At 36.6% G+C, this 20,101-nt stretch overlaps 1 protein-coding gene across 5 annotated transcripts in view; it reads right to left on the reverse strand.

Annotated features, from left to right (window-relative positions):
- The window catches only part of hdac5 (histone deacetylase 5), an 83,389-nt gene extending 73,585 nt beyond the window's left edge, over positions 1-9,804 (reverse strand). For 2 of the 5 annotated variants that reach the window (XM_067381633.1, XM_067381634.1), the window contains exon 1: positions 9,259-9,804. The gene's annotated coding sequence lies outside the window, so the exon portion shown is untranslated. Of the gene's footprint in view, positions 1-2,400; positions 2,413-9,258 lie in introns of those variants that run through there. The other 3 variants (XM_067381635.1, XM_067381638.1, XM_067381637.1) reach the window with 3 other exon arrangements.
- Between the last annotated feature and the right edge of the window lie 10,297 nt (positions 9,805-20,101).

Raw genomic sequence — 20,101 nt, forward strand, 5'->3', positions numbered from 1 at the left:
GACAATAATAAACAGCGCAACGCAGCGCAAGCTCAGAACAGGCTCTCGTACGCCCATCTTAATCACGTGATACTGTTACAACACAGCGCTGGGAAAAAGTCTCGTGAAAAACAAAAGCTTTTCTTTAAATTGTGACTCCATTACACAGAAAGCAAGTAAAGAGTGCTCCTTTTATAATCACGGAAGTAGGCATGTGACGGTATCAAATTTTGAAGCTTTTATCACAGAATACGCTATTATCACGATATTGAAATAAGTTGCAAAAAAAGCGTCATAGTATAAAAGGTTTAAAAAGTCTTTTTCTTATAACAAAAAGAACTTTGAATGTTAATACAAATATTACAATAACGCAATACACAAATATTTTTTCAAACAGATTAATGTGCAAAAGAATTATAGAGAACAACAGGTAATACTTTACAATACATTAGTTAATGCATTAACTAAGATTAAGAGCAATAGCTACATTTGTTACAGAAGGTATTATTTTTTTGTTAATGTTAGTTAAGAAATACAACTGATCATTGTGAGTTTTAGCTCAGGTCCACTACAACTTTTGATTTTAGTAATGTTATTAAACATTAACTAAGAAATTAACATTAAGATTAATAAATGCTTTAAGTATTTTTCATTGTTAGTTTGGTAGTAATGAATTAGCATGCTAACTAATGAAGCCTTATGTCACTTATGTTACTGAACAAATAATCAGAACATTTTCAGTCATTATAGGGCATGTTGTAGTCCAGATTAAAATATAAAAATGTTAAAGTTTGAAAATAAATAACCTATTAAGTCTTTAAATATTAAGTATTTGGTGCTGTGATGAACAACATTGCAAATACAAAAAACTGAATGGCTGTTTGAAGCATTTGAAATACTGTTCAGTAGTGCAGCTGCTTTGTTTACGGCATTTCCGGGGTAACTGCTGCATTTCTGCTGTTCCATCAGCGCCCTCTGCTGTCAGAGATTGAACGTGCACTTTCATTCAGCGTGTTTCCTTCACTCGTTCCGCCATGTGCTTCTCATGCACGTTGGGCTTGTTTACATGCGTGTCTCTCTTTGACACAGCTTACAGTGGTGCATTTTATTATCTGTGCATTTTATACTCTTAATGTGGAAAGTATTCTTAAAATGCATTATAAAAATTTTAATAATTCATAATAAATAATTATTCACAGTATTTTGAAGTGCCCACGATAACAATATCATGCACATTCATTATCATGATATATCATATTACCGAATATAGACACATGTCTACACTGAAGCTGTCGGACAGTTCAGTATGATGCATTTAAAAAGAGTCAAATATTTACATTTTTCCATATAAAAATAAGGTTTTTGCATGTTACTGTTGTTAATAAAAGTTTTTAAATCATTTTAGATAAAATATTTTTTTTTATCTGCATCTCAATTCAAGCTCAGTGCTTTACTTTCAAATTTCCAATAAATAAACTTAATATTATTAGTAACTGCACTTAGTAATTAGTGCAAAACTATAGTAATATGATTAAATTACCTTTATAATTACCCCCCACGCCAGACCCCCTTTCTGTCCCTAGACCCTGGTTTGAAAACCCCTGCAGTACCCCAGGGTATCCCAAATGCAAATAAACACCCAGTATAATGCTTACACTCTTATTATAGTTTCAGTCACAATCCAATACTGCTACTGGGATCCACTGCAATGCGTATCACATCATTAGATAGTTACCACTATTGTGCCATTAAGAGCCTCTGGTATAGCCTATACTTTAAATGGATAGATCACCCAAAAATGAAAATTCTGTCATCATTTACTCATCCTCAAGTTGTTCCAAACCTGTATGATTTTCTCTCTTCTGCTAAACACAGAAGAAGATATTTTGAAGAATGTCGGTAACCAAACAGTATCCATGGACTTCCATAGTATTTTTTTCCATACTATGGAAGTCAATGGCTACAACTGTTTGGTTACAGACATTCTTCAAAATATCACCTTTTAAAACACACCTGAAACACACCTTTGACGTAGTGACCAGATTACTCACTGATCACATGGCACTTTAATCAGCTGTTTTTGAATCAGTAATGTCCAGAGCAATAAAAAAAAAATTCACTCAACTGAAGCAATGCATCTTGTGGAGGTAAAAGTGGATTTCCCAAAATGAATCTGGCTTTATGCCCCTAAATTGGCAATATTGTGCAGTTAAGGGTCGGTAGGATAGCCTACTCACAGCAAATCACCCTGAACAAGAGACCCATTACAAATATAAACCCAGAAAACTGTCAGAAGTCTATTGGGAAATTTGGTCCATTCTTCTCAATATTCTGCTGAAATATAGACCAGTATAAATTAAAACAGTAATGTCTAAAATAAGCTGTGTGACACAGTTTGCAAAAAGACTGCTATTCACTCACCCAATAGTTCACTACATTTTGACAAAGAATGATATTCAGATTCGCACAGAGCTCGGTTGAGCAACACCACACAATCCAGAGCATTACTAAGAAATCAGACGTCAGAGAAACCAAGGATAACGCTTACAGACAAACACACAAAAGATTCGAGTGCATACACAGAGGTTCAGAGAGTGTGTGTATGTGTTTGTGGCGGGGTGGGTGAAGAATTCAGAATGATGAATAAAAAGACATTGTCTGACATCACCTGATAATAAATTTATCCATCTCAAAACCCTGACCACAATAAAAGCAACTAACTAATCAAAATAAACAACTGACTAGTTGATTGTATTTAATGGTGGTGTTTTGTATTCAATCATCCTCTAAATTTACATTTACGAATTTACATCTCCACCGCTAAAATTATACACATTCAGACAAAGGTCTTGAGAATTATGTTTTTAGGACAGTGCATCAAGTGGGAAAATGTCAATTAAAAATAAAAAAAATAACAAGAGACCCCAGAATTCTGTTCCATCTTGGGCTTTTTTTAAACAAAAGAACACATTATACATAAAAGCTCACTAAGAAATGTGTCCAAAGGGTATCAGATGAACCCAAAAACAGCCTAAATGTAAGTTACACACATAGTAATACAGTGAGAAAGCCTGGGTTAGAAAAAATGCCTCAAAATTGTCAAAGGGTTAATTCACCCAAAAATGAAAATTCTGTCATTAATTACTCACCTGTAAGACCTTCGTTCATCTTCGGAACACAAATTAAGATATTTTCTATAAAATCCGATGGCTCATTGAGGCCTGCATTGACAGCAAAATAATTAACACTTTCAGATGTCCAGAAAGCTACTAAAGACATATTTAACAAATCTTTTGTTTTCAAATCAGCGATTCGGAGCGTGTATCTAACTGCCAAAGTCGCGCCCCCCAGTGGTGAACCATTGGAATTTCTAAACATTTTGAAACACTTATGACATAACAAAGCCTCGTTTACTGAAATCATGTGACTTTGGCAGTTTGATACACGTTCTGAACCACTGATTCGAAACAAAAGATTCGCAAAGCTTCGAAGCTTCATGAAGCAGTGTTTTGAAATCGCCCATCACTAGATATTGTTGAATAAAGTCGTTATTTTGTTTTTTTGGTGCACAAAAAGTATTCTCATTGCTTCATAACATCAAGGTTGAACCACTGTAGTCACATGAAATGTTTTAAATACGTCTTTAGTAGGTTTCTGGGCATCTGAAAGTTTTAATTATCTTGCTGGCAATGCAGGCCTCACTGAGCCATCGGATTTTATCAAAAATCTTAATTTGTGTTCCGAAGATGAACAAATGTCTAACGGGTTTGGAACGACATGAGGGTGAGTAATTAATGACAGAATTTTCATTTTTGGGTGAACTAACCCTTTAATGACAAATGTGAAATTAGAAAAAAAATCTTTTAAAAAAAGTACACTTCCCTAATTTACTTAAAGTGCTCTGTTTCTGCACACTAATTTTTTACTTAATATACAAAAAAATGTTCTTTAGTACTTCTTAATATAATCTTAAGAACATCTAAGTGTACTCAACTGTGCTATTTTGAGATTATCTTAAGAAGTATTAAAGAATTTTTAGTACATTAAGTACAAAATTAGTGCAAGAAAATAGAGCACTTTAAGTACATTGTGCAAGTGTACATTTTTTTTCACCTGGCTGTGTGTACATATACACACACATATACATATATATATGTGTCTGTGTTGGTTGTTTTGTTAGTCGGTTGTTGTTTTTTATGAAAGTAGTTTCTTGTGGTCACCAAAGTTAGTTTGCATTTATTTGTATACTGTTAACAATTTAAAATAACTGTTTTCTATTTGAACACATTTTATTACTGTGATGAAAAAGGCTTAATTTTCAGCAGCATTACTCCAGTCTTTAGTGTCACATGATCCTCCAGAAATCATTCTTATTGGGTGACACATTTCTTATTATTATTATCAATGCTGAAAACAGTTGTGCTGCTCAATATTTTTGTGAAAACCAATAGAAATCTTTTTTAACAATACAAAAGTCTTCACTTGTTTGATCAATTTAATGTGTCCTTGCTTATTAAAAGTATTAATTCCTTTAAAAATACATATATAAATAAATAAAATACTGACCTAAACTTTTGAATGGTAGTGTATATATATATAAATATATGACAAATATCAAATAAAATCACAACATATTAAATATAAGCCTTGACCATTTTAAAAATATCCTAAGCTTAGTTGGCTGTAGATGCTGCACCCATTGAAACACTCCTATAAATCCAAAGACAAATGACTATTCTTGTCTTGTTTTTTGGATTTTCATTCACTGTAGAGAGTGCATAAGGCACAGCTACATCACCGCTTTGATCACTACCATGTTCACAATCTCATTACACAAAGTCTTCCTGGAACTGGAAGTCACACCTTGATTACACAGTCACTAGATTACACATTGATTACATTCCACTTTACTGTTTTTGAGCCTGTAATGTCCAGAGCGATTTAAAATAAAAATAAATCACCAATCATCTGCACAAACTATGGAAGAGAGTGGGTTTCCCAACACTGAGTGAAGCCCCCATAAATATACCCCAACCATAAATGTTTAAACACAACAGTCTGCTAAAATCCTGAAAGGGAGTTGTTGGACGCCTCTGAGCGGACAGGATCATGAAAGAGGGTACAGGTCATCCGTAGCGTAACCACGGCAACACCTGTTTTCAACGCATCAAAATATTTTCGGATTTTCACACTCCTACATTCCACACTCACCTCCTGGCCCAGAGGGGTTACGCTCATATTGTTAAGCGGCTGAAGGAGGCTGGTGTGGCTGTGGGTGGTGCAGAGGTTCGGATCTTTTCATTACTAGGACTCACCGTGCCCTTCATATACAATGCAAAACAGACCAGAATTCTGCATTCCATTCGACAAACCAAATCGCAAAGAGGAGGGTGTGAACGTGGACATGTAGGTGAGGAACAAGGCAACCAAAAAAGTGGAACAAGTTTTACACACGGACACAATAGGAAAAACTACATATGTCCAGTGCAAAATTGCAACATTAAATGTTTTAGTCACCTTATATTGACCTACTCTAAAGACAGAAAGTACTCTGAGTATCTCTGCACCTATAAAGTACAATTATATTTACTACAAGCAACGTGCAACTCAGCTTCTCTGAAAGAGCGGATCAAAGTCCAATAGCCTGTCGGATTGAGCCAATCAAAACAATCCATGAGCAAACAGACAAAAATAGACAAAACTATATATACTGTAAGATCAGAGGAAAGACAATTAAATAAAACTACCAGAATATATAAATGTTATACAATTTTTAATAACTTTTTAATGCATCTGTGGTCACCTGTTGACAATTATATAGGCTGAATAAACAGGAAAGTAATCCTAATCTAATCCGATGCACATTATCTTCAATCTGTATTGTATAATCAAGTTAAAAGGTGTATTTAATAGAATACAAGGACATCCTTTACTTCAGAAACCACTGTTTTGTTCTCCGTTTCTTCTCTTCTAACAGACTACTGCTGTACTGACAATTAACAGTGACTTTCATTATTTTCAATGCAAACTTGCCACTTTCCTAAATTATTAGACTTCTAGTTCGTAGATTGCACTAGGGGTGGGACAAAAATAACGATATGGCGATATATCGTCGTCCTTTTCTGTGCGATACAATAAATGATACGCTGGCGCCAAATATCGATATTTTAATTAATAAAATAATGTGCTATAAATAGATTTCCATGCTACTTCAAGGCGGCCCTCAACACATGAAACGTGAACATAAATTAACTAGCGCAAGAAAAAGAGGTTTTTAACAGGATGGCGGACAACAGTGTGAGTAAAATAACCGATGCCCCAGTCACATTTAAGTTCAAAGTCTTGGCACACTTAGGCTTTTAGACGTGACAAACGTAGATATCTTTGACGTTCTTCAGCGAGCGCTTACACATATACACTCGGAAACGTTTGAAAGCAGGCATCTGTCAGCGGATTCGTCAATCAGCAGATATATTAGGGATTCGCTGATAGACGCCTGCTTTCCTACACTCCCAAATGAATCTGAATCTCAAAATGCTAGGCTATGCTGGTATCGTCACATTTTATATACCCAAGTCGGTACCTTTGACAACACTATTCCCAGGATTAGTTTAAGGAAGCTGGTAAACACTGATGTTCCTAGGTTGGTAATTTTTTTGAAATGTACCAAGTTTATATAAAACAAGTCAATAAGCAGTTAAGCTAAACGCATCAGTTTACACACAATGAAAAGTTTAATCTTTTTAAAAGTAGGAGCATGAAATGTTTCATTTACATAAAATGTTCTATTTAATACAGACTTTTTGTGCTGTTTTCTAACAGTTTGGACATTAAAGGATTACTGCACTTTCAAATAAAATGTTCCTGATAATTTACTCACCCCCATGTCATCCAAGATGTTCATGTCCTTCTTTCTTCAGTCAAAAAGAAATTAAGGTTTTTGATGAAAACATTCCAGGATTATTCTCCTTATAGTGGACTTCAGTGGTCTCTCCAAAGGGTTGAAGGTCAAAATTACAGTTTCAGTGCAGCTTCAAAGGGCTCCAAACGATACCAGACGAGGGATAAGGGTCTTATCTAGAGAAATGATCTGTCTTTTTTCAAAAAAATACAACTGTATATGCTTTATAAACACACATTATCGCCTTGCACGTGCTTCCGCTTTCCATATTCTTCAAAAAGCTTACGCTGTATGTCCTACACCTTCCCTATTCAACTTATGGAACGAACGCGGCACCAGTTCCGTTTTTTTAGTAGAATAGGGAAGGCGTAGAATACGGAAAGCGGAAGCACATGCAAGCCGATCATTTGTGTTTATAAAGCATATACAGTTGTATTTTTGGGGGAAAATGACCGATTGTTTCACTAGATAAGACCCTTATTCCTCGTCTGGTATCATTTAAAGCCCTTTGAAGCTGCACTGAAACTGTAATTTTCAACCATTCGGAGAGACCATTTAAGTCCACTATGAGGAGAATAATCCTGGAATGTTTTCATCAAAAACCTTAATTTCTTTTCGACTGAAGAAAGAAAGACATGAACATCTTGGATGACATGGGCATGAGTAAATTATCAGGAAAATTTTATTTGAAAGTGGACTAATCTTAAAAAGGGAGAGAACCTGCACTTAACATTCTTTACGGGCATTTTGTTTTCATAGTTAGACCGATATCGTGATGTATCATTATAGGATTGTCTAGCAATATATTGTGTATTGTACCGTGCGATTCCCACCCCTAGATTGCACCTTATTAATCGAATTATTTGGCTGGCACGATCAACACTCTACATTTTTTTTAAGGAACAGTTATGTTTTTCTTCAACAACAGATGGTGGTCCTCATCAGATCCATTTTTGCAGTGACGAAGGCATCATTTCCTGGATAAAACTAATAGCGTCAACTCACTAGTAAACGTGACTAAGGCAGATTGTGCTTGTATCCTTGAGCACGGTCATATCCACTATCAGCTGACCCCTCTCACCTTCCAAAGAGCAAACACAGCTTCTTTTAATCTTTTTAAAGCTTTTTAAGCTTCTTTAATGGTTGGTTTAAAAAAGAAAATCATGCATGCAAAAAAAATAAAAAATAAAAAAATCACTCACTACATGAGATTCACAAGCACCACAATAAAGTGCAACCAAAACTATTTTTGTTGCAGTTCACCTAGCCCAATTAATGTTACATAATTGATCCTGACCTGGCAATATTAACCTACAATGATGTGTTCACTGTTACACCCATTTGAACTCATAACATAATAATGCTATAGCGGCATCATCTTCCATTCACACAATTCAAGACAAATGAGCCACATCCAGCATTAGCCAAGGGAAAAATGTCAATCTTGTCGCATGAGTGATACACCAGCCTATTACTGTCTGGAACAGTTGAAGTCGTGACTTCATTTGATGAGTTAATCAGGGGAGAGAAAGAAAAAAAAAAAACCTGAGGAATGATTTGATTACTTGGAGTCCTCAGTCAACCCACTTGACAAGAGAGGTGAAAATGCTGAACTGTGAAATACTGTCTCATAACCAATCACTGTATCCAGACAGACAGATAGATATATTCTTCTACCAAAGTACAGAATGTTCTTTCTCTGATAAAAACATACTTCAGTTGAAGTTATGTCTGAGAATAAATTCACATATTTTGCCTTATAATCATCATCTAGAACTTATATTGAAACCAAAAGACACAGAATATACCTTAATCACTAAATAAAATAGTTATGAGATATCTTCCTTCAATTATTCTCTAATTACTGTAAAATGTCATCATAACCTTAGCTGGAAAAATCCTTCTAATTCTTTTCATAGCTCGTTGCGCAATAAAAGGAGATCATGATGAATATGATATGATCGCTGCTCCTCCAGCTCAGGAGAACATCATCTTCTGCGCTATACTGGAGTTGTTCAACCCGATCAACCTTCAGCTGGCTGATCAAAACACTCAGATATTACACTGAGAGACTGGTGGTCGAGAAAATATTAAACTCATCCCGTCAGGCGATTCCCACGGGCAAAGAAATGGCGATAGTTTGCAAGGAACTCGGACTAAATCAGACAAACTCTTGATGTTTGTTTAGGGCTGCGAATTCGCCAATGTGCAAATGGTGTAAAGCTGTCTAAATGCGATACAAAGCCCATCAGCTGTCAACACAATGTGTTTCCCTGCGGCTAGGACCTTTGCCTGTCGGTGGGTGTCAAATCCAGGAGGGAAAAGACAGAACATAAACCATCGCTATCAGATAATGTAAATGTTTCTTTCTACTTTACCTGATAACGTACTTGTTGTCGTTCCGCGCGCCGTCACAGCCCGTCTTATTTCAGCGCCTGTCTTCCACTTTTTCTACTTTTGCAAAGCTATCTTTTCCTCCCTTGTTCATGAAAAGTACATTTTTTCCTGTCTCAACTCTCTTTCCTCCATATTTGCAGCTTCTCCACCAACAACAACATTAATGACGTGCTCTCGACTGTCACGTGACCACGGCTGTGGGTTCTAAAAATAGCGCGCGACACGACAGATTACAACCCGCAGAGCGGGTCTCGCGGGTCTCAAAGATGCCGATGTGAAGACCGCTCTTAATTATGACGATGCGGTCAGAGTGTCTGAGTTTGCATCAAAGCATGGCCCAATTTTACCAGGAGTTTTCTATTTTTTAACATATATATGTATATGTGTATATGTTGAAACAGGAACTAAACTGGTTTTAGAGAACAGGGCGCCCCCTTTTGGTAGGTTATGGAGAAGTGTTATGCGTGGGGAGAATGTGGTGGGCGAGCGAGGATGTTACACCATTTCTTAAAGGTGCTGTATGCCAGGGGTTTTCAATCTTTGATCAGCCATGGACCCCCCGAATATGATCATCCTAGCACGAGGGCCCTCCATCCTAAACTCTGAAAGGCACTAATATATTTGCGTGTATAAAGATTAAATTTATTCTGTGAAAATTATTTAGTTTCTATGTTGCATTATTACGTTTTTTTCCCCTACTATTACTTTGCTGTATTGTAGATGTATTATTATTTTTTAATGTATTATTATTATTTTTTTTTTGGAAAAATATTTAGGCCAATTTTAATCAATGTTTTATTTGATTAAATTTATTTATGTAATTAGTTTAATCTTATTTATTTGTTTGTTTACATTTTTTTTACACTGTTTTTCTTTAGACCCCCTAACACTCCTTTTAGACCCCCAGTTTGAAAACCCCTGCTTTATGTGATTAAAGCCGTCTTGACTAACTTATGCCAGCCTTAGTTACTTGAAGGTTCTGTAATGTTTTGCTAATTAATGTTTTACACAATTTTGAGATATTAAAACTCCTTTCACAAGCTGAAGACTGCATGTAAGTCATACAAAATCTGATTGGTTAATAAATAGGCAGCCTACTCTCTTGACTCTTCCATATTCCACTATTTTGTTATCAATAAAACATTTCTGTAATTTATGAGGAAAGAAATCACAGCTTAAAGGGTTAGTTCTCCCAAAAATGAAAATTCTGTCATTAATTACTCACCCTCATGTTGTTTCACACCTGTAAGACCTTCATTCATCTTCAGAACACAAATTAAGATATTTTTGATAAAATCCGATGGCTCCGTAAGGCGTCCAAGATAATTTACACTTTCAGATCCCCAGAAAGCTACTAAAGACATATTTAAAACAGTTAATGTGAGTACAGTGGTTCAACCTTAATATTATAAAGCGACGAGAATACTTTTTGTGCTCCAAAAAAAATAAAAAATAACGACTTTATTCAACAATATCTAGTGATGGGTGATTTCAAAACACTGCTTCTTGAAGCTTCAAAGCTTTACGAATCTTTTGTTTCGAATCAGTGGTTCGGAGCGTGTATCAAACTGCCAAAGTCACGTGAACTATTGAAGTTTCTAAACACTTATGATGTAACAAAGCCTTGTTGACTGAAATCATGACTTTGGTGTTCTGAACCACTGCTTCGAAACAAATGAAGCGTAAAGATTCGAAGCTTCATGAAGCAGTGTTTTGAAATCATCCATCACTGGATATTGTTGAAAATTATTTTTTATTAGTTATTTTGGGGGTTTTTTGGCGTACAAAAAGTATTCTCGTCACTTTATAATATTAAGGTTGAAACAGTGTAGTAACATGAACTGTTTTAAATATGTCTTTTGTAGCTTTCTGGGCAATGAAAAAGGGAGTGTTATTGCTGTCAATGCAGGCCTCAGAGCCATCGGCTCATTTGATCAAAAATATCTTAATTTGTGTTCTGAAGATTAACGAAGGTCAATTAACGACATAATTTTCATTTTTGGGTAAACTAACCCTTTAAGGATATATTAATAAAATTTAAAAATAGGTTATAACTTTTTGAGTATATATAGCCTATATCTAGAAATGTGCAAAATCACATGCATGGTTAAAGGGTTAGTTCACCCAAAAATGAAAATTCTGTCATTTATTACTCACCCTCATGTCGTTCCACACCTGTAAGACCTTCGTTCATCTTCAGAACACAAATTAAGATATTTTAGTAGAAATCCGATGGCTCAGTGAGGCCTCCATAGGGAGCAATGACATTTCCTCTCTCAAGATCCATTAATGTACTAAAAACATATTTAAATCAGTTCATGTGAGTTCAGTGGTTCAATATTAATATTATAAAGTGACGAGAATCAGTGTATCGAATCAGCTGTTCGGAGCGCCAAAGTCACATGATTTCAGCAGTTTGGCGGTTTGACACACGATCCGAATCATGATTCGACACACTGATTCATTTGTGCTCCGAATCTTCCTGAAGCAGTGTTTTGAAATCGGCCATCACTAAATAAGTCCTTATTTTGTTTGTTTTTTGGCGCACCAAAAATATTCTCGTCACTTTATAATATTAATATTGAACCACTGTACTCACATGAACTGATTTAAATATGTTTTTAATACCTTAATGGATCTTGAGAGAGGAAATGTCATTGCTCCCTATGGAGGCCTCACTGAGCCATCGGATTTCAACTAAAATATCTTAATTTGTGTTACGAAGATTAATGAAGGTCTTACGGGTGTGGAACAACATGAGGGTGAGTAATAAATGACAGAATTTTAATTTTTGGGGGAACTAACACTTTAAACTTACATTAGACCAAGAAATGCAAACTCCAGAGAAAATGATGTTTGGAACATTTTGCAACAAGGTTACATGCCCCTTTTTACTGAACATTTGTTGAAACAGAAATAAAAAACATTTAAAAAATAATAATTAATACACAACCACCACAACGATACTTATTATCAAAGCTTTGTGGACACAGGAGATTCCTTTTAAAGTGAGTAGCCCTCTTGTCTGTACTCAACCAATGCTTTCAGGATGGAGAGTTCTGGGAATTTTCATGTAGTTTTGCATCCTGCTAGGGTTTGACATCTTGACCCCACACCCACCTGTTTTGTGCTTAAATTCTATTCATTCAAACGCTGAAACACTCTCAAATGAGTTTTTGCATTGGTAATGCTTTTGACATTTCAAATTAGCGTTTCAGGAGGTGGAACGGCGGCTTTTTGTTCGTGGGCGTTTCATCTTAACAGTTCATTTCAAGTGGTTCGGTATTCTGTTCTCCAGTGCGCAATTACCCTACATATCACTTAGATCACGTCTTATCGTGGTGGTCTCATAAATGCAGTCTCTCTCTCTCTCTCATATGCACATGCACAAACAGTCCATAGTGGTTGTTTACTCTGCTCTGCACACTCACCAGGTTGCCATGGATGCATCTGACTGCTTGCATGCCTCATTCTAGTCCACAGGTCACTACAGAGCCATGCCTTAAACATAAATACATGCGCTCGTGCACGTCTGCATATATTCACTATACGCTTATAGGCTACACATAAACACAGTCATTGCCCTCAGACTTCAGAGTGAAGCAGTGCATCAGAGCAGACTGGAATTCCAAGCAAAGGGGGAAACAGATCGCTCTGGCTCTCTCTTCCCAGCGAGCAGCAGATAGTTTGCTCTTTTACGTCAAAGGCTCATTCATGTGAAGGTGGTGTGGAGCGATCGATGTGCACATGTTGACAGATAAGAAAAGCAGCTAAAAATAAACCATCCGTAGCAAAAACCATCCACCACCTCACAGCCGCAAGGACAAACACACAAATTTTTGTTCTCTTCCCGGTACAACAGAGAGAAAACAGGATAAGAGGAGGATGAACGCAGAACAAAGATTGAGGAAATGTCACAGAAACCAGCCCTCGCTGTTTAGCAGTAACACACCGCAGGAGTGTAGATGTGTGTGTGTGTGTGTGTTGAAAAGTTGCAGGTTACTGCATACATTTAAAAAGCATCTTTGCTCATAAAATTTAAGAGTTGAACGAGGAAAATGGGAGCTGTTTGATCACTTTAATGAGCAGTCCATTGGGTAACATTCACGTTTACTCACCCTCATTTTCTTCCAAGCCTGTATGACTTTCTTTCTTCTGTGGAACACAATATAAGATTGTAAAGAATGCTGACCATCGTATGGACAAAAAAAAACTGAGACATTTCTCAAAATATTTTCTTTTATGCTCCACAGAAGAAAGAATGTCTACCTGTTACAACTTAAGGGCAAATAATGACAGCAGTTTGAATGGCAAAAATAGACACAGTGGAGAAAATGTATTTAAAATGACACCTATCATTCATCTTATTATGAAAATATTCATTTTAATATTGCATTCTCACTTCAGAGAATTGATTATTTGTTTGATTATTTCAAATTGTTTGTTTGATGAACTTTTGCTTTCTGGCTACAGGTATCCTAGTTGATTTTTTAAATTGATTCATTATAATAGTCAATTGATCACTGACTACACAAATCATCATCTAAGGCTGCATATAGTAGGTGAAAAACAGTATGTGACAAAAATTCACAGTACTCATAAAAGAGTAGGCAAAAAGTAGCCGGATGACCTACTACTTCCTGTGAGATTCAGAATTGTGCATACGATACACAACTTGCTATCCCTTGAGGCCACGGGAGAGGATTTGTGAATGGCAGATAAGCGACGCAACTGATGCTGGTAATTACTTAGTAATTACTTATTCAGAATAAGTACCTACTCGAGAGAATATGCAATTTCAGACACAACCATATAGTGTGTTGTTGTTTTGTTTTTTTTTTGCTGATTTGTAAAATGAACATGAACGATTTTACTAAGGTGACCAAAAAAAAATTAAATAAAAATACAACAGACAACCATCACCATTACTAAAAATACTTGGTATTAAGGTGTCTGTGTGACAGTGTAATTATAAATTTAAGTACTAAGTAATAATAATTAACTACATGTACTTACTATAGGGTTAGGGGTTTGGTTTAGGGTTAGTTGCATGTATGCATAATTTAAAGCTATCAGTAACTACATGTAACATGTAGAAAGGACACTGTAAAATAAAGTGTTACCAAATACTAAAATAAAGCATAAAGTGTAGCTTTAAATTGATCACCAAATTGAATCTTTATGAGAGTGCTGAGATCCAGCATCACGTCTCCATGGAGAACCGTCTCCAGTCCTAACAGTTATGACTCACCATTAGCGCATGCAATAAAAGCATGAAAACCTCCACGGTTATAGAAGCATCTGTGACGTTATTCCTCACAAAGATTATGACCATCCATTGTTTAGCAGCCTCTCTCACTATAATGAAAACATACTGAGGTTATTGCACTCTTTCACACAAACAAATGTGTGCTATTTCCTTCACCCCCCCTCCCATATCTTGTTAAGCTTTACTTACATAACCTATATAAGCATATTTAAATGCACCCACCCCCACACAAGCTATAGAGCCTATAAAGTTTGCATATTATTTTTCCTGTCTAGGACTCAAAAGCGTCCAGAGAAAGAGTTAATTAGGTAGTCAAAACAGATATAATTGTTATATGTCTATATAGGCTATAAGATAAAATAAGGAAGTAATTATTTGGACTCCAGTTGTGTCTGTTTTCAAATCTGCTCTTTTGCATTTTATTTTTAGCTGTTTTCCTGTTTTCCTTCTCTCTGTTGTGTTCTTGGCTGGAGTTGGAGGCCGACAGGCAGTAGCAGAGCAGAGAGCCGGCTGTTGTCATGGCGACACGACACATCGCTGTACTGCAGGTTACCAGTTAGCAGGTTAGCGTGATCTGGAAGCAAATAAAAACCCTGCATCGCCGTACTGCACAGTTTAAGGTCCTAAAGACAATCCAGTCTCTCTAGCTCTCAAACATGCACATGTTCCAGCGCAACTCAGGGCCGGGTCCAGCTTTGAGATAAGTGACAGTGTTTTAACATTATTTACTTTTTTACAGATTCTCTAACTTTACAAAAGGGACTCTACACCAATCAGACATAACATTATGACCGCCTTCCTAATATTGTGTTGGTTCCCCAAAACAGCCCTGACCCAGGCATGGACTCCTCTAGACCCCTGAAGGTGTGCTGTGGTATCTGGCACCAAGATGTTAGCAGCAGATCCTTTAAGTCCTGTAAGTTGCGAGGTGGAGCCTCTTTGGATCGGTTTGTTCAGCACATCCCACAGATGGGGAATTTGGAGGCCAAGTCAACACCTCAAACTCATTGTTGTGCTCCTTCAACCATTCCTGAAGCATTTTTGCTTTGTGGCAGGGCACATTATCCTGCTTAAAAGAGGCCACAGCCACCAGGGAATACCGTTTCCATGAAAGGGTGTACATGGTCTGAAACAATGCTTGGGTAGGAGGTACGTGTCAAAGTAACATCCACATGGATGGCAAGCAATAGCACAAATAAATACAACAGAGAATGTGAAGCTGACGTCACACCATGTTGAGTTCTGGATAACTGCTTTGTTTATCCGCTTATCTTTCTGCTAGTGACTTTAGGGCAGTATTTTGATTTTCTGTCGTGATTGTGAACCGTTGTGAACATTGCGGGTGCATCGAGAATTGCCATAGTAACCCAGATCATTGTTCTGGGAGAATACTGGACAACGCAATACGTTTGTTCACCTTTTCTACGTGTAAAAACACCAAGTGAAGCAGGTTGAGGAGGTGACGAGAAGAAGCTGTAGAGCACATCTTAATTAAAATTAAAATAAAAGATTAAAATAATCACATTGCTGAGTGTTTTTGAAAGTTTTGTCTTTTGTTTGGTTTAATAATTAACATTACCTTTGCAAGTATGACTCTCATTGGCATTTGAATTAGCAGAACTTGCACACAACCACTACACAAGCTTCTAGAGATTTGATTTTGGTTGTCATTTGTTGCAATAAATATGTAAAAATATAGTCTGCTGAATGTGACCAATGTGATCCCCAATCTCTAATTCTCCTCCATGGCCATATGGGAATGTTAATGATGACTACAATTAAACTTTGTCATCTAAACGTTTCCAAAGAAATAGATCAAATTCTTGTTGAACACATCTTACTTTAGACATTTCTACCATATGATGGCTAAAGCAGCAGCGAGCGCCCAGCGTGTGACTGTTTTCACGGTAACCAGATCAACATTGTGAACGGAATTCTACAAATCTTAAGTGAAGAAAAACCTAATTATAATGCATTGTGATAAAATAGCTTCTCTTCCCTTTTCTTCTCTTTAATTTTGTGTGTATTTGTCCATTTAAGCTCAATAAGACACAAAAGAGACATCACTCTAAAAAAATAGCTGTAAAAGCGAAACAAATTTACACAGTAAAATACCGTTTTCCACTGAAACAGTAATATGCTGTAAAAACAATGCATTTTTGGGTAATAACGGCAAATAATATTACCCAGAATGCATTGTTATTCATGCTGCCCTCACGTGCTTTCAGAATTATCGTAAATACATGTTTTCTAGGTAAAAATTTCACATGAACATCCTTCCATTTCGAAACTTGAATGTGATGAGCTCGTAATTGCGACTTCAAAAGTGGGAATTATCAAGTTTCCGATAGCACGAAGGCAGCAATACATAGGCATAAGTAATATAGGGTATATGCAGATAAAGTGGGCCACTTTTTGTTAAATGTGTGATTTAGATACCAAGATGTTTTATTTCTTTTCTTTTCTTTATTACTTTTGTTAACTTTAGGGTCTTGCTATAATATTTCAATTTGAATACAGTTGATATAATGTATTATTTGCAAGGTCTTTTCAGGTAAAGTGGGCCAGCCATGATTTATCAAAAGTTATCCTGTATATTAATTAAAAACACAGGATTTTTTTACACATATTATCAAACAAACATATTCAGCAACATATTTAACAAACCTAAAAGCATATAGGCTATGAGTAAAATTAATCAGTTCACTCAATGCATGTGTACAATTCAAAACAACTGATAGAAAATGTTAAATTTGATTAAATCTGAATATCTATTTAGAAATGGATATAAATATTAAAAATGGGACTATAACACATTCAACAACAAATAGGCTAACAAAAATTTAATACAAGGAACATTTAAAATGGTAACCATATTGTAAACTTTTTTGTCTGTTTTCTCTAAACACTTTAAATGAACTTAAATTGTGTCCATATTTTAAAATTGTATATTCTGCATCTACATTTTGCTTGTCTCATCCTATCTTCACTCCACAGATCTCGCCTCGTCTTATTTTTATGTTTCCTTTCTTTCATCTCTTGACTTGAATTTCCTAATGGCGCACTCACTTCTGTTTTCTAAAAAGTAGATGATAAATGTCAACTATAAAATAATAAATGAATGTCAGTTTATTTAATGAATTTGAATATAATTACTGAAGATTAAAGCTTGCCCACTTTACCTGAATCCCACCGGCCCACTTTATCTAACACATTCTGCCAAAGTGGTCTTTGAGCCTTGGTTAAAATTGCAATTTTCTCAAGATTTACAAATAGTTGGAAACATTTGGGATATTGTAAGTACTCAAGTGAACAAAATATATAACACTGGCCTTGTGGTTTTTGGATATTTTACTGCAAAATTCTTACATATTGCACTTTCAATGAACGGTTTAAAATCGTTTGAATGTTTATGAAGACCGCGGTCACGTTCTAATACTGCTTTCCAGTTAATAAATAACGAGAGGATTTTTGATACCAAGTGGCTGAAAACGCAACCTCCCTCAAAATCTGGAGCTGAATTGAACATCGCAACAATTTTTCAATGGTTGTGATTGGGTGTGGAGCCGGGGCTGGCGCAACCTTCCTCTGGTGAGCGGGACCCCCGGGACCACGCAATTCGCATACATATTCATGGCCACGGCTATCAAACAAGGTCAAAACAGGACAGACGTCAATGCATGTCAGTTAGGAATACCTGCATCCTTGTGCATCACTGTGCAAACTTTCAAAGGGGACATTTTTATAACGCTGCAGTCAGTGAGACAAACTCAGACTCGATCTCCTCACCTGACAGGAAGTTGGCCTTTAGCTCAAAGGGACGAGAAAGAAAGGGGGGAGAGGAAGTTTCTATATTTGTAAAAGTAAAACAGTGAATCAATTGTGAGTCATTGCTTTGTCATACTCGAAATGTCATCTCTCATCGCTCACTCCCACCCCCAGCAGAAAGGCAGGAAATGAAAGGACAGGGAAAGTGGGGGAAGAATGGTGTTATTGACGGAGAGCAGGATTACAGCGCTGCAGACAATGTCAGTGTGACACATCATGCATACATATTATGTCAGCATAAGCTTCAATAATGTGGCCAATGACGACAGGATATATTGCAGATGTACTGCAGCCATATCCACAGCTCATTGCATCCCTCTTGTGGTCAGTGTGTGACATAATATTAAGGATGAAATTCAAGCTTCAGTTGGTAAAAAACAGATAATTCTGTCTTGACAAGGCAAATAGATGTACAGTTCTGCTCATAAGTTTACATACTATTTTCAGAATATGCAAGATGAAAATAAGAAAAAATTACACATCATGGTTTCTTTCAAAAGTTATTACAAACCCGATTCCAAAAAAGTTGGGACACTGTACAAATTGTGAATAAAAACAGAATGCAATGATGTGGAAGTTTCAAATTTCAATATTTTATTCAGAATACAACATAAATGACATATCAAATGTTTCAAATGAGAAAATTATTTTAAGGGGAAAATAAGTTGATTTTAAATTTCATGGCATCAACACATCTCAAAAAAGTTGGGACAAGGCCATGTTTTCCACTGTGGCATCCCCTCTTCTTTTTATAACAATCTGCAAACGTCTGGGGACTGAAGAGACAAGTTGCTCAAATTTAGGAATAGGAATGTTGTCCCATTCTTGTCTAATACAGGCTTCTAGTTGCTCAACTGTCTTAGGTCTTCTTTGTCGCATCTTCCTCTTTATGATGCGCCAAATGTTTTCTATGGGTGAAAGATCTGGACAGCAGGCTGGCCATTTCAGTACCTGGATCCTTCTTCTACGCAGCCATGATGTTGTAATTGATGCAGTATGTGGTCTGGCATTGTCATGTTGCAAAATGCAAGGTCTTCCCTGAAAGAGACGACGTCTGGATGGGAGCATATGTTGTTATAGAACTTGGATATACCTTTCAGCATTGATGGTGCCTTTCCAGATGTGTAAGCTGCCCATGCCACACACACTCATGCAACCCCATACCATCAGAGATGCAGGCTTCTAAACGGAGCGCTGATAACAACTTGGGTTGTCCTTGTCCTCTTTAGTCCGGATGACATGGTGTCCCAGTTTTCCAAAAAGAACTTCAAATTTTGATTCGTCTGACCACAGAACAGTTTTCCACTTTCCCACAGTCCATTTTAAATGAGCCTTGGCGCAGAGAAAACGCCTGCGCTTCTGGATCATGTTTAGATATGGCTTCTTTTTTGACCTATAGAGTTTTAACCGGCAGCGGCGAATGGCACGGTGGATTGTGTTCACCGACAATGTTTTCTGGAAGTATTCCTGAGCCCATGTTGTGATTTCCATTACAGTAGCATTCCTGTATGTGATGCAGTGCCGTCTAAGGACCCGAAGATCACGGGCATCCAGTATGTTTTTTCCGGCCTTGACCTTTACGCACAGAGATTGTTCCAGATTCTCTGAATCTTTGGATGATATTATGCACTGTAGATGATGATAACTTTTTTAATTTTTCTCTGAGAAACTCCTTTCTGATATTGCTCCACTATTTTTCGCCGCAGCATTGGAGGAATTGGTGATCC

The sequence above is a fragment of the Chanodichthys erythropterus genome, chromosome 3, assembly GCF_024489055.1.
Source record: "Chanodichthys erythropterus isolate Z2021 chromosome 3, ASM2448905v1, whole genome shotgun sequence".
Lineage (NCBI taxonomy): Eukaryota > Metazoa > Chordata > Actinopteri > Cypriniformes > Xenocyprididae > Chanodichthys > Chanodichthys erythropterus.